Source organism: Oryzias latipes, chromosome 13 (assembly GCF_002234675.1).
Source record: "Oryzias latipes chromosome 13, ASM223467v1".
NCBI lineage: Eukaryota > Metazoa > Chordata > Actinopteri > Beloniformes > Adrianichthyidae > Oryzias > Oryzias latipes.
The window spans coordinates 5,267,864-5,282,854 of record NC_019871.2 but is presented as its reverse complement, the minus strand read 5'-3'; positions in this window follow the sequence as shown (position 1 = coordinate 5,282,854).

The following is a 14,991-nucleotide window of genomic DNA, read 5'->3' as shown; positions in this document are numbered from 1 at the left end:
AAAGAAACCCGTGTTTTACAGCAAATTTACTCTTGAAACGCGTTAACCCCTTTATTTTTTTGGTTTGATTTATATTTTTAAAGACCAACTCAGACATAATTGTGTTCTTAACATGTTCTCGAGGCATTTTTCTAAATAGTTTATGAAGTTTAATTTCAAATTTATATAAACATTTATACGGCTCAACTGTAACACAATTTTTTTCTGGCTGGGACTTATATAAATGTCAATGAGAAATGTTTTATCTAAAAAACTTTTCCTTTTTATGTTTGACACGAAATTTGAGCATAAAGGGGCGTGGCCTTTTGACTGACATGCAATTGTTGAATCTTTGGTTCCAGAATGGATTCACTTAATGTCTTCCAGTGAATGTCATGCTTTGTTTTTTCAATAACTGAGTCCGCTGTCTGTTTTTTCCCCAAAGAACCTTGTACGTATGGAGTGGCATAACTTGAAACGTTTTTCTTACTTTTGAAATATTCTTGTTTGTTCTTTTTAAAAATGGTGATACTGACAGTTCTAGAGTTCGCTTCGATAATGTGGGAATAAATGCTGTGGTCACATGGACCAGCGGCCGGCCCAATGCTAAGTCAATGGAAACACGTTGAGTTGCTAACGTGGTGAGATTCACGAGTGGCAGAAAGTTTTCGGCGGTGTGGCGAAAAATACGCAGCTTGATGCCAATTTTTGAGTCATGTCAAACAATCAGGAAATCCTCTTTGGCAGTGATGTTTCGATGATTGTCAGTGGATGGAGTCCAAAACCAAAGAGGAGGAAAGGTTCATTGTTGTGTCATACCGCTTTGTAGAACTCTCCAAAATAAGTCAACCCAAGCTACCTCCAACATCTCCCACATCTTCCATATCAATAAAGCTTTAAAGTTAAATCTTTAACACCTTCAGCTCCAGTGTTTACATTCTTTAGACCAGGGGTCGGGAACCTTTTTGGCAGAGAGAGCCACAAACACCAAATATTTATAAGTGTAAGTTCTCACAGATGGGAGCGCGCATCTGCCGGGACGGCAATTCGTAAGTTTCAGGCCGTTACAAACTGGCATTGCATCGCGCCTGAGAAGGACTGGTCTAATGAAACCTTTTTTTTTTTTATAATTAAAGATTTGTCTGCAAACCAGATGTGGCCATCAAAAGAGCCAGATATGACCCGCGAGGCATGGGTTCCCGGCCCCTGCTTTAGACGAAAACAACTGTTCAACCATTTATGCGATTACCACAGTTCTGGGTGGATTCTGAAGCAGAGAAAAACAGCTTTGCACTGTTATTTAACGCTTGATCAACGCATATGAGTGCAAAGCTGATCTAAAAGCCGCTTTTCTCAGCGGCAGAATCAGCGGAGTCCTGTTGATGGCGTTGGCGGTTGAAGAGTTCTGAGGTGTCAAAGATTGTGTGTCATGTAGGCATCGCCGGTGACATCTCAGATGTTAAAGGTTTAAGGTCGGAGGTAAATCCTCCCGCATGGAAATTCGCCTGATGCCAATTCCCGTGTGGTCTACAAAGGCGACTCTTTTGGACACACAAATAGAAGTGAATTTGCCCCGTGTCCAAACAGAAGCGGTGAGCGATCTCCATTTATACTCCACAAGGAAGAGCCGGCGGTTGTCTTGGTTACACATCAGTTCCATGTTTTATCTTTTGTGTTTTGTTTATGAATCTGCAGATGAATAACTGTCAAATATATCAGATAAAAGCATTTTGGGAACAAATCTTCTGCTGCTCTTCCATGTTTTTTATGATCGGATAACTGCCGTCATCAGAGGATGAACAATGTCACTTGCAATTTCTGATGTCTCAATCGGATTTTGATGTGTGAACAGCTTGTCAGTACCATCGCCTCCTGATACCTGGAGGTTTCCCCCTCAGACATTTTTCTTGTTTTGAGACTATAATTTTGCAGGTAGACCAGTTTTCGGGTTCCGAAACGAGTTCAGATGAGCAGACCATCATCAAGAAACAAACTTTAGTCTGGACCAAACACACAAATGTAGACAAGGACTTCTGTGATCTGCGAGCACTTCTTTTTATTTGGTATGGGATTTGTTTGTTGGTAGTTTCAGACTCAGGTGGAATTCAGTTTAATTCCTGGTAAGTTCCAGCTTTTGACACAAAACCGGCTCAGAACTGAAGCTGTTCTGAGTCTGGTGGGCCCGGCTCTCTCACTGAAGCCTTTGAGTGGAATTTGGAGCACAGACGCTCTGAATCGGGACCAGGTGAGGCGCCGTCTGAGAGTGAAAGAAACAACTGTTGTGCCAGTGGGCTGGAGTAAACAGCCTAATTATCACAGAGGCAGCAATTACTCTGGCGTTGGCTGGGCGGTGGCACAGCAGGTGCAGCTCATCGTTTACAGACGGTGTGATCCATTTTGATCCAAGCCCAGCTTTTGAGAACTTTTCTGTTTTTTCCCAGTAGCCTTCTTATCCTAATACTTTGGGAATTTACTGGTTTTGTGATGTGTTTCCAGCATGTCTGATCTGTTTTCTTCAGGGTTCTTTTTCTCCATCTCAGAGCTGGTTTCTCTGAATTCAGAGAAGGCCAGAGGGCCGGGTGATTGGACACAGTCACATGTGAAAGGCCAGCGAGCGGCGAGTCCACAGGGATCACGGTCCACACAAAACAGGCACCACAGAGGGGCTCTGCGGGGGCGGGAGAGGCGGCCGGAGGAGAAAGGGCACGCTGGGAACCAAAGCTGACAGCGCAGACACTTATCATTCAGCAGAGGGCCCGGCTGTCTCTGGCCCCCTGGGGCATTTATGTGCCACAGTTAGCTGCAGAAACATAAAGCGCACAAAGCAGCAGCGGCCTCTGACCCACATATAACCGATACAAGAGTTTCCACCAACCTGGATCAAGAAGATTACAACACCTTTAGGAAATAAGAGATTAGTCGTAGATGGGAATGCAGCGGACGTTTATACTCGACACACCAAAAACAGACTCTCCTCGCATGAGTGAGTTCAGACCAGAGCAGAGATGTCCTGCTAACGAGGGATTTGTGCTTAGAGTCTGTGAGCTGTTTGAAGTGGGGACACTGAGCTTGCTGTCCTTCAGTGTGAGGATAATAAGCCCCTGACCACTATCACCAGAGTGTTTATGACCTGCAAAGCAGCACTTGGTTTTGTTGACTCTGTCAGCAGGAGCCCGAGCAACGCTCGACTCCCAGAACTATTAAAAGGCACTTTCAGATAAGGTCCGGCCCTCAAAGGGAAGGGATCGGTCACTGCGACAGCCTGCTGTTTTAGGGAACTGAATGTCAAGGCTTTGCAAAAAAAATGTCCTAAGAAAATAGATCCTTAGGGCCATTCTAACATTGGCCTGTTTGGTTTACACCAGAAATTTATTTACTTCTCATTTGAGGGACTGAGCAAATACTTTTCACTTGCAAGTGAACTCTGGTACGGTTAGCGACAGTGTGAAGGCAGAAGTTTTAATTAAAGACCCACTCCTATAAAAATTATGTTTTTGGTGTTTTCAATATGATTTTGTGGTGTTTTGCTGTTGATGGAGAGCATATATAACGAAAATTGAGCTTAAATCTGCATTTTTGAGTACTACTTTAATCAAATTGTTATCAATCAGGAGAAGACAAAAAAAATGTCATTGGAAATAGAGTTTATTTGTGACATTGAAAATATGCTGGGCGAACCACAAGCTCCCTGCTCTGCTACATCCACTTTTAGACGACTAATTCCATGTAAGTCTTTGTTTTCCTTTTCTGAGCAGGAATCTGGATGCTGCACCGCTAATGTCAGGTCGGAGGTATGAGGGGCTTTTAGCTAGCAGGAGAGTGTGTAAACAGATGGATGTCGGGATGTGTGGGTGGGCTTACTCTGCGCCAACAGTCCTGATTTTCTATTAACAATTTTCTATTAACTAGTGTCGCTCTGCAGATACTATGTTCTAGAAAACCACACAGGTTTTTAAAACTTTGGCTAAAATCAGCATAATCCTGATCAGAAAACCCTGGAAGCACACTGACAATAGATCAGAAGATGATCAGAATGGGTCTTTCAGGAACTAGCAGCTGTGAAGCTGCTGGGTGTGGGTTCAGCACCACCAAGTATGAAGTGATGGTTCCACTCCAGAGGTAGATAGTTTGCTCTCTTCGGGTGGGTGGACAGCTCCCGTCCCAGGTGAAGGAGTTGAGGGATCTTGGGATCTTGCAAGGAAGATATTTATACTGTCAAGGTATAAAGGTACCTGAGCTAAAAATCTAAGCTTTCAAATCTTCATCCTGATATGAAACTACAGTCATCGGCTCTGGGTCATGACCCAAAGAACGAGGTCCTGAATACAAACAGTTAAACAATCAGCTTCCTCAGCAGAGTGGCTGGATGCTCCCTTAGAGATGAGGTGAGAAGCTTGTTCACCTGCAGGAAGCTGCTCCTTCACATCGAAAGGAAACCATTGAGGTGGCACTGGATGCCTTTGCTTAAACTGCAACACGGCCTCAAGTGAACAGGAGAACCTGGATGGATGGATAATTTAGGAACCAAAAAGAAGATATCCACAGGAGATGATTGCAGATATAAGCAAGTTAGGAAATATGGAGGGAAAAAAAGAAAATTACAGAAAGCACCAACTTAAATGAAGCAGGTCAGGTTCTGAGGACGATAAACATATTTACGTAAGGAGGTGCTTCTGAACACAAACGTTAGAGAACTGTGTTCTTTACAGTTCTTGTATTTGTTTTTGGAAAAACACGTTTTTTTTTTTTTACCTTCATGATTATTCTAGGTGAACAGAACCTAATGAACAGAACCTGTGCAGAACCTAATGAAGACGTTCTCGTTTTCTGTTTTCCTCACACATCTGACGTCTTTTTCTGCCAAGAAAAACAAACCACAGAGAAAAAAAAAATATTATTAACAGTCTAAACAAACTATTCCTCTGAGGGGCATTTATCCTGAGTGGTTTGTGAGTAAATTGTGTCTCCATTTGTGTCAAAAACGTCAAGGGTGAAGGAGAGAGGAAACTTGCTCCATCTGTTTTCTGCATCAATCTGGAAGAATCACATTATCTGCTGCAGGCTCTCTGGGAAATCATTTGCCTGTTACATCTCATTTATTCACGCATCCTCTGTGTGCAATGATCCAGAAGTCCCTCGGACTTTCACGTCTCAGCTGATGTAGTTCCTCTGTGACAATCAAACTGGACATAAACTACAGTTTACACACCGTTTTTCGACAAAAGTCCCACAGCCGAACAAAATACAGCTGTTTCTTCTCTCAAAAACAGACTCACACTCGCTGCTAATGGCAAAAAACGTTTATTTTTGGACTTAGTGTTTTTATATGAAGACGTTTCATTTTATTCTTTTTTTCTCCCCTGCACCAGAACAAAATCAAAATCAAAAAGCAGTTCAACTTCGGTAAGGGATAACATGATGACCCACTAATCAAGGATGGAGTGTGAAGAGGAGCAGCCATGGCAACCCTCCCCAGTTACAGAAAACATGAAGGGGAGAAATTCCTACGACCCTCCTCAGAGACAGAGAACGTGAATATGTGAGCAGTCTGGGCACTAACCTCAAAAACTGGGAACTTGAAGAGGAGCAGTCCCTGTTACTCTCCTCAGGGAGAAGACAAATGAGGAGGAGCGCCCCTGGCAACTCTTCTCAAGGGCAAGAAACATGAAGAGGAGCGGCCCTGGCAACTCTTCTCAAAGGCAAGAAACATGGAGAGGAGCGGCCCTGGCAACTCTTCTCAAAGGCAAGAAACATGGAGAGGAGCGACCCTGGCAACCTTTCTTAGGGACAAGACACATGAAGAGGAGCGCCCCTGGCAACTCTTCTCAAGGGCAAGAAACAGGGAGAGGAGCGACCCTGGCAACTCTTCTCAAGGGCAAGAAACAGGGAGAGGAGCGACCCTGGCAACTCTTCTCAAGGGCAAGAAACACGGAGAGGAGCGACCCTGGCAACTCTTCTCAAGGGCAAGAAACATGGAGAGGAGCGCCCCTGGCAACTCTTCTCAGGGCAAGAAACAGGGAGAGGAGCGACCCTGGCAACTCTTCTCAAGGGCAAGAAACACGGAGAGGAGCGACCCTGGCAACTCTTCTCAGGGCAAGAAACAGGGAGAGGAGCGACCCTGGCAACTCTTCTCTAGGGCAAGAAACATTCAATTTTTTCAATTCAATTCAATTTTATTTGTATAGCCCAAAATCACAACAACAGTCGTCTCGATGGGCTTCGAAGTAAAACATGAAATCAAAAGGATCACGAATACAAAGAGTTCAATAGAAAAATACTAAAATGAACTAACAAACTGACTAAGCTATACTGGCATCCCTGCCCTTAGACCCCCCTTCGCGGTAAGGAAAAACTCCCAAAAAAAACCGGATTCCGGAAAAAACGAAGAAACCTCAGGGGTGCCCACATGAAGGAGGGATCCTCCCCCAGGACGGACAGGCGATTTACCAGAAATCTTAGGGAAGAATTAACTTATCTAAATCTACAACTACATATATAAAAGTCCAGCAGACGAGCTTCATCCAGCCGTGGTTGTGGGGACAGTCAAAGGCGCGAGTCGAGCCGGAGACAGGAACCACAGCCAGGTGTAGGAGCAGGAGCAGAGACGAGGTACTCGGTCAGGTACAGAGCAGAGACGAGCCAGAGATGAGCCAGAGGCAGGATCCACAGCCAGGTGTAGGAGCAGGAGCAAAGGCGAGGTAAACGGTCAGGAACTGGAGCACGGATGAGCCAACTGGAGTCTGGAAGCACTCCCACTCCCCAGGAGGGGAGAGGAAAAGAGGGACAATACATGAATCGCACTGCACCAAACAGAGGCATGGAGAACTAAATGATAAATTATGATCAAGAATAGAGGAGAGGAAGGGTAGAAGTAAAAAAGGAAAGAGGACAGAACCCCAGTGCACCATAGTTACCCCAGCTTCAACTTCTAGCAGCCTTTTAAAAGAAATAGTTATTATTAAGTTTAATTTAAACAAACTAACATTAAGTTAAATAATCTCTGAATACTAGCTAGTCTGACAATAAGCCTGTCCAAAGAGGAATGTTTTCAGTCTAGCTTTGAATGTAGAAACTGAGTCGGCCTCTCTTACATGAGCTGGGAGTTTATTCCATAAGACAGGGGCTTGGTGGCTAAACGCTCTACCTCCAACCGTACTTTTACTAATTCTAGGAACCACAAGCAGTCCTGCCTTTTGCGAGCGAAGTGTTCTGATTGGTTGGTAAGGGACTATGAGGTCCTTAATATAGGACGGGGCCATTCCATGTAAGGCTTTATAGGTTAACAGGAGGATCTTGAACTTGATTCTGGAATCAACTGGGAGCCAATGGAGCGAAAACATGGAGAGGAGCGCCCCTGGCAACTCTTCTCAGGGCAAGAAACAGGGAGAGGAGCGACCCTGGCAACTCTTCTCAGGGCAAGAAACAGGGAGAGGAGCGACCCTGGCAACTCTTCTCAAGGGCAAGAAACAGGGAGAGGAATGCCCCTGGCAACTCTTCTCAAGGGCAAGACACATAAAGAGGAGCGACCCTGGCAACTCTTCTCAAGGGCAAGAAAACATGGAGAGGAGCGCCCCTGGCAACTCTTCTCAGGGCAAGAAACAGGGAGAGGAGCGCCCCTGGCAACTCTTCTCAGGGCAAGAAACAGGGAGAGGAGCGACCCTGGCAACTCTTCTCAAGGGCAAGAAACAGGGAGAGGAATGCCCCTGGCAACTCTTCTCAAGGGCAAGACACATAAAGAGGAGCGACCCTGGCAACTCTTCTCAAGGGCAAGAAAACATGGAGAGGAGCGCCCCTGGCAACTCTTCTCAGGGCAAGAAACAGGGAGAGGAGCGCCCCTGGCAACTCTTCTCAAAGGCAAGAAACATGGAGAGGAGCGACCCTGGCAACTCTTCTCAGGGCAAGAAACAGGGAGAGGAGCGACCCTGGCAACTCTTCTCAAGGGCAAGAAACACGGAGAGGAGCGCCCCTGGCAACTCTTCTCAAGGGCAAGAAACATGAAGTGGAGCGCCCCTGGCAACTCTTCTCAAGGGCAAGAAACATGGAGAAGAGCGCCCCTGGCAACTCTTCTCAAGGGCAAGAAACAGGGAGAGGAGCGACCCTGGCAACTCTTCTCAAGGGCAAGAAACATGGAGAGGAATGCCCCTGGCAACTCTTCTCAAGGGCAAGACACATAAAGAGGAGCGCCCCTGGCAACTCTTCTCAGGGGCAAGAAACATGGAGAAGAGCGGTCCTGGCAACTCTTTTCAAGGGCAAGACACATGAAGAGGTGTGACCCCAGCAATCTCACTAAGCAATGAGTAAGAGCATAGTATGACATGACTTCAGCACAGTTGCAGGAAAACCCTCTGGTGTGGCGTGGACTTCAGCAGGAGAACTGCCACAGCTGCAAAGATTCTCCAGTTGGGTTCAGGTTGGTCAGATTGTTCTATCAGGAACTGGCATAACGGATCCAAAATGAGGCAGACCAGGCTTGGCATTGTTAAACTTGATAAACTTAAATGTGGCAAAACCTTGAACAACAGGAGCAACAAAGGTGTGACAAAGGAGATCAGCTACAACGATGAACTGAAAACTGGAATATTTAGAAATTGATAAACAGTGATTGTGACAGACAGAAACAGAACACTTCAGAAACCAATCCAAACACAGAATTACAACTTAAATATATTTGGGGACAAATGTCAGAACTTTTCTGGGTCTAACACTGCCAATCACTTCTTTCAAGTTTGGTCAAACTTTTGTGGCAGTGAAATAAGAGTCATTACTGGAATTTTAACTCGGATTTTCACTAATTACACTCAAATTTGTGTAGTAACCCTTGTCCTATCCTAGGCACTTTAACGTTGGGAGTTGGGTCATCTAGACCCACTAGACCAGGGGTCGGGAACCTATGGCTCGCGAGCCATATATGGCTCTTTTGATGGTCACATGTGGCTCGCAGAGAAATCTTTAATTATACTTTTTTTTTTCATTAGACCAGTCCTTCTCGGGCGCGATGCAATGCCAGAGGCGCGCAGTAGTAGCGGTGCTTGGAGAACAAAATCTGCGCCAGCTCTATCACTTAACTATGATCTATTATTTCACAGAGTTTGTACCACCCGGAAACCTGTGAATTGCCTTGCCTAAAACTGCGCGCTCCCGTCTCTGAGAAAGAGCGCGCAGTTGCGGGGACGGGATGTGTGAGGAAGAAAGCAGAGGGTGGGGGTGAGGGGTTGTGGGGACCGGCAGCAGGTGAATCGCGCAGGGATTGTAAAAACGTAAAACCAGCTGCCCGTCACTCACTGCAGCGTGTGAGTGTGTGTTTGGCTCCCCGTCTGCATGTGAGCAGTCTTTGTCACATCTAAAGAACAGTCAGACCAACCTAAGATCACGTTTAGAGTCTCAACGCCTGCGTGAAGCTGAAACTCACCACGGATCAACCAGACTAGACCATCAGCAAAACTACCACGAGAAATACTCATCATTTATCACCAACAGCATAACGATGTTATTAAAAAGAATCCACAGACTTATTGTACTTTAAAAATGTTGAAATTACATCAAATGCACACATTCACTTGTATATTTAGTTTTAAACATATGATCGTGGACTGACTTGGACTGGATGGCTGTTGGGTCGCATTAAAAGTTCTGGAGTTCATTAAACGTATCAAGCAGAGATCTGATTGGCCCTCAGTTCTGTCGCTCAGCCTGTTGTTAGGTAATTTGGACCAATGGGGTTCAGCTATGGGCCGAATAAGGGAAATGGGAGGGCTGGAGCGGGAGCAGGTGAATATAAAGTAGGGAGAAGCGCTCTTGTCTCGGCGGGAGAGATTCAGGAGTTGCTGAATTAATTGTACGGCGTTCGTTGCGGACTGCAGTAACCAGAATAAAGAACCTTAAAAAAGGTTAAATCTTTCCACCTTTATCCACCTTTGTCATGGTAGGGAGAACACGTCAATGTAAGGGTGGGGTCATCTAAGATAGCACAAGGGTTTAAGTTGTGGCAAGCTTCATAAGATCCACTCTTTACATGAAATCTGGGTTTAACTAACTAATCTTTTTAATCAATACAAACTAAAGTCAAACGTGTAAACAAATTTCATCCAAAATCCCTAAAACAAAATGAAAAAAGTCCTTTTCAGTATCTTTAGTCTCTCTTCCAGTGTCCAAAAATATAAATCCACAAAGGAATGCAAATCCAAAAACAAACAAAAAAGAATGATTTCACCAAAATGTGTGTGTTTCCCGTTAATCTGGATTTCTTGGGTTCTCCTTTTACCTGTCTTTCCGGGGTTTCTCATAGCCTTCCCCAGGCTTTTCTAAATATTTCCTCCTTTGACAGCTGCCGACCCCTGAAACTTTTCTCCTTTTTTTTCCTTGTTGGTGACTCCGCCCTCTTCCTCCAGAATGATCCGACATAGAATTCTAAACAAGATTTATATAAGAAAAATGTTACAAAGTTCTAATTTAGAGTTAACAACGTTTAGCTATGCATCTTGTGTCAAATTTGAAAGAGTTAATCTTCACATTAATCTTACTCCTACATGAGCTGAAAAAGATGTCACACCCTGATGGGTTGAAACTGACAGGTCATGAATTTTCCAACTCAATAATCTTAACAAAAATGTTTAAAAATCTATTATCTTAATGTTGGGTTAAAACAACCCAGCAACATCACAATAACAATATAAGAAAAGAAAGACAACAGAGCAAAGGTACCTTTTTACGAGGAGAAACGAACAGAGAATATACCCAGCAACAATCTCTCTCCGCTCTGGCGCATATTCTGTCGCCTCCACTTTTATTAAGTCTGTTGGCTTTTCCCTAAATTACACATGCGCTGAGTTCTAAGAAGGGGAAACAGATAGAAACACAGCTGCAGCGCTATCAGAAAACATTAATTGCAACATGACCGTCTTTTCACAGTCTTCCCACATCATCTTTGGACCTGCAAAGTCTTTTCTCACGGATAACTGACACAAAGAGGCCCTCGATTCCAGTCTTGACACAGATAACACATAGCCTTCCTGCTGATGCTGGGAAGACGCTAAGATAGTCGGTCTCCTCCCAAGAGTTTCACCTTCACCTTCCCGTGAAACAAACTTGGACACAGACACTTCTGCATGCATGCTCATGTTATCTATATAGCTAGGTTAATGCATAAAAACAAATATAAGATAACTTATATACATTTTTCCAGCACTTAACATATTAATTCATCCATAAACTTCCCTTTCTTTGAGGTAATCTAAAGTACAGCCTGGACATAACAGCACTCTGACTAAATGCATGATGTCAATGAAAACCAAATGAATGAAACACAAAATTCTCCTTTGGTGTGAGAGGTTTTGCTCTGAGACCTGGTAAGCACCTCCTTGGTCCTTCAACCATCCATCATTTTGACAGATTAGTACACAGGGACAAAATACCGCAACATTATGCAGGCCAGAGTCCCAACAATACTGGGGATAGCCGAACACGGACCACCCGTACTGGACCCTCTGTCCAGACGAAGCCAACTGAAGGTCCTATTAATTAGCTCTCGCTTGGGTCTCCATGGATTTCATCCCTGACCTGGTTTGGCCCAAACCCATCAGTGGATCTCATCTCTGGAAAGGGTCGGCTGATTGCTACTGTTTCATTTGTATTTCTGAATTTCACAAAAAGCTGTGTTGTTCATATTTGTCCATCTAGCCGTGGCAAGTCTTTGGAAGTTGCGCTACACATTTATGTCTTTTGTGTCTTTGCTTCGGCGCGTGAACGCAAAAGAGGCACAATCGTTGTGCTGAACGCTGTTTTTTCTTTCTTTTTGCTGAATTCATTCCAAACAACATGAAGTGATGTAGAATATAAGCAAGATAAGGATGATTGTAACCTGAGCCTGCAAGCGCTTATCATCTCCTGCAGCGCTGGAGTGTAGCCATGGTAACAGGAAGTGAGAGACAAGCTTCCAAGATGGCCAGCAGCTTGTGAATGGGCGCATTCCTCAACGGCAGGGTGTCTGCTGCCGGGAGGAGGGGCAGCGAGTGTGTTCACTCCAAAAAGGGACTATATAAATAGTAACTACTGCTGTTTTAAGGACTTCCTGTGTCTTGGTATTCCATATAAGAGTTGTTAAATAAACAATCACTTTCCCATTGGGAGCTGCCCCGTCCAAAGTGAAGTATGGGGTCTGCAGTGGGTTCAATCAAGGATCCCAGTGTGTGGATTTTAAAGCCCCAGACCGGAGTCATGGAGCTGTTACAGGTCACCACACTCTCTTTTACTCGCCCCCCCACCTGGCTGCATAACCTTCACAGCCTCCAGCTCGGCCTGAACGCCGCATTCAGCGCCTCTTTTCTCCTCCATGCCTGAGGAGCAGCGACCACTCCTCAACGATTGTCCCGGGGAGCTGTGCATATGCCGCTCTTACAGGATTCACATGATTATCCTGATGTCGCGAGTCATTTTGGAGAAAACGATAGTCATGGAAAGGAGGCGCCCCAACTCTGACCATGATACCCCAAATGCCTATGTTTCATTTTCATTTTAATCATCTTTAGATCTATTTTCAAAGCGGTCCCAGTGGCCTCTTCACTGCAATTACGCCGTTCTTAGCCGAAATTGTAAAAACTTGTATCGTTTTCTATGACATGGTTTCTGCAGAGCTGCAGGAGTTCATTAGAAATCAAGCAGCAACCCCACTCCCCTTTCCCCTCCTTGTTGCTGGAAACTGGCAGCAGGGAGCTTGTGGCCCGTTCTGCGTCACAAATACAATCTTTTTCAAACAGCATTTTTTCATTTGCTCCTATTTCACAACGAATTTGGTAAAGAAATATTCAAAGAATCAGTTTAAAGCTTAATTTTCTTCATAGTTGTTCTCCAAAAACTACTAGAACGTGTTAAAACACCAAAAAACACCATTTTCATCGAAATGATTTACTAAGATTCATGTAATTTTTTAATGAATCATTACAAATTTGCTCATTGGAGCTCTTAAATTAAATGAAATAGCCTTGTCTAACCATTTTACCACTTTTAGTAACTGTATATTGTTGTTTTTAGGTTCATTTAGCTGCAAATAATTTTTTATATTTCCTTGTTTCCAAAGACCAAATGATGGACCTTTGATTTAATTTTCAGTTTTACATTTTATCACAGTAAAATATTATTTCAATGAATGAATTATGTGCTGACCAAATAGCAATTTTAAAATTTGGTTGTATTTGAGACAAATAAAGTAATACTTACTATATACATGTATGCATTCTGGAGGAAATTTGATTTACCCAGTAATCTGATGTCAACAATAGTGTAAAAACATTTTACAAAGTTTTTCAGGGGCATCTTAGCCATAAAGCCATAAATCTAACATGAAGTCAACGTCACAATCATTTAGTTTTTCTCAGCCAAAGGGCCACAATGGAAGGCTAAAGGAGCCACAAGTTGCTCTAGAGCCTTCGCTTTCAGACAACATTCACACCCGATAATCGTCCTTTGGTGTCTAAACATCTACATATACTGTATGTGTGTGTGACTGCACAGGAATTCATAAGATTAGACAAACATCTAGCAGCTGCCACCGTCGAGAAGGACCCCATCCATCACCCCGACTCTGTTCTGGACGAGGCCGTGAAGCTGTCAGCGTGCATTCCTCACAGCACATTCTGCGGAGCGCATTTGTCCATTTGGTGATGCCCCAAACGTCTGGACATCTGGACGTCTTTTTTTTTTTTTTGTTTAAGTATTTTCCTCAGGTGGGAAATGATCTCGCATCTCTTTGATATCACCAAACGCCTGGAGTGCTGGTGTTTTAGCCCGCTGCGGTGCTTGTTTGTTTTTGGGGGGATCTGAGCCGAGATAAAGAGGCTAGTGTTTAACAAACAGAGGGGAGGACAGGATGTCAGGTTGTGATTGAGCGTCCGCTGCCTTCTCTCTTTTATTTTCTGCTGGGGTCCTCAGACACGGGCGGTACCGTCAACTTTCTTTTTGTTTGAGCTGATCAAACGCCCCGACCCGCAGCATCTATCACTCTCCCTGGTGCCTGGCATCCCTCAGTTGGGACCAGGCGCACAATCGCAGTCGAGTATCACTAGATAATCACCACGGAGCCACAAGGAAGTCTTTACTGCACATGTCTGTTTGGTTTTACACCAGGCCGTATAGATATTTTATCTTTCGTACTGCTCCACAGGGATCACTGCTGTCTAAACACTGACCTGGAGAGGTGGCATGCCAGGTTTTAGGGCCTCCCTTGAGCTCTTCGCTGGTTTTATGTCAGGACTCATGTGGAGACACTGATGTCTTCATAGCAATCTCCGGTTTTCTCCTTCAGATTTGCCCAACTCTTTGTGGGGTTGTTTCTTCTCCCCCTTCATGCCAGAGAGACGAACTAGATCCGTGGAGAATCCGCTCCATCCTTCAGGCTCCTCTTCCTCCCTCCGTCCCATAAATCGCAGCTCCCCAGAGTCAGATAGAGTTGTCTGAAAATGTTCCTGTTTCATATTTGCTGAACACGAGTGCCCATCGCGGGCTCACAAGCGCGGTCATCGCACTGAACCAAATGAAAACAAAGGCCCTCTTGTTTTGGTCAAATGAAAAACGATTGATCACGCAATCCCCGACAAAACTTGATATTCGGGGGGAAAATGAGCAGCGGTACAAGTTGGCGAAAAGAGTGACGGAGCAGGTGGAACTCCAGCTCTTTGGACGGACCGATGGCACATCGAGGGGCTCTTTTCTGTGGTTCTGGATGCTTTTTGGAGAGGGAAAAAAAGCCAATGTGGAAACCAGAATGAGATGTCATCTCTGCTTCTGGAGGTTAAAGTAAAAAAATATCTTGAGTGAGTTTGAGGTGAAAAATTCCAAACAAAAAAACACATTTGTGGCTTTCTTCCTGTAAAATCTCTGTCAACTCATGTTTGATAAACGTCCTGTAACTTTCCAGTAAAAATGAGTTCAAATACATCAGAGGGTTTTTTACATGTGCGTTTTTATTTCTTGTCTTCATGCACAGTTAGTTCAATCATTTAGTTCATCCTTAACACAAAA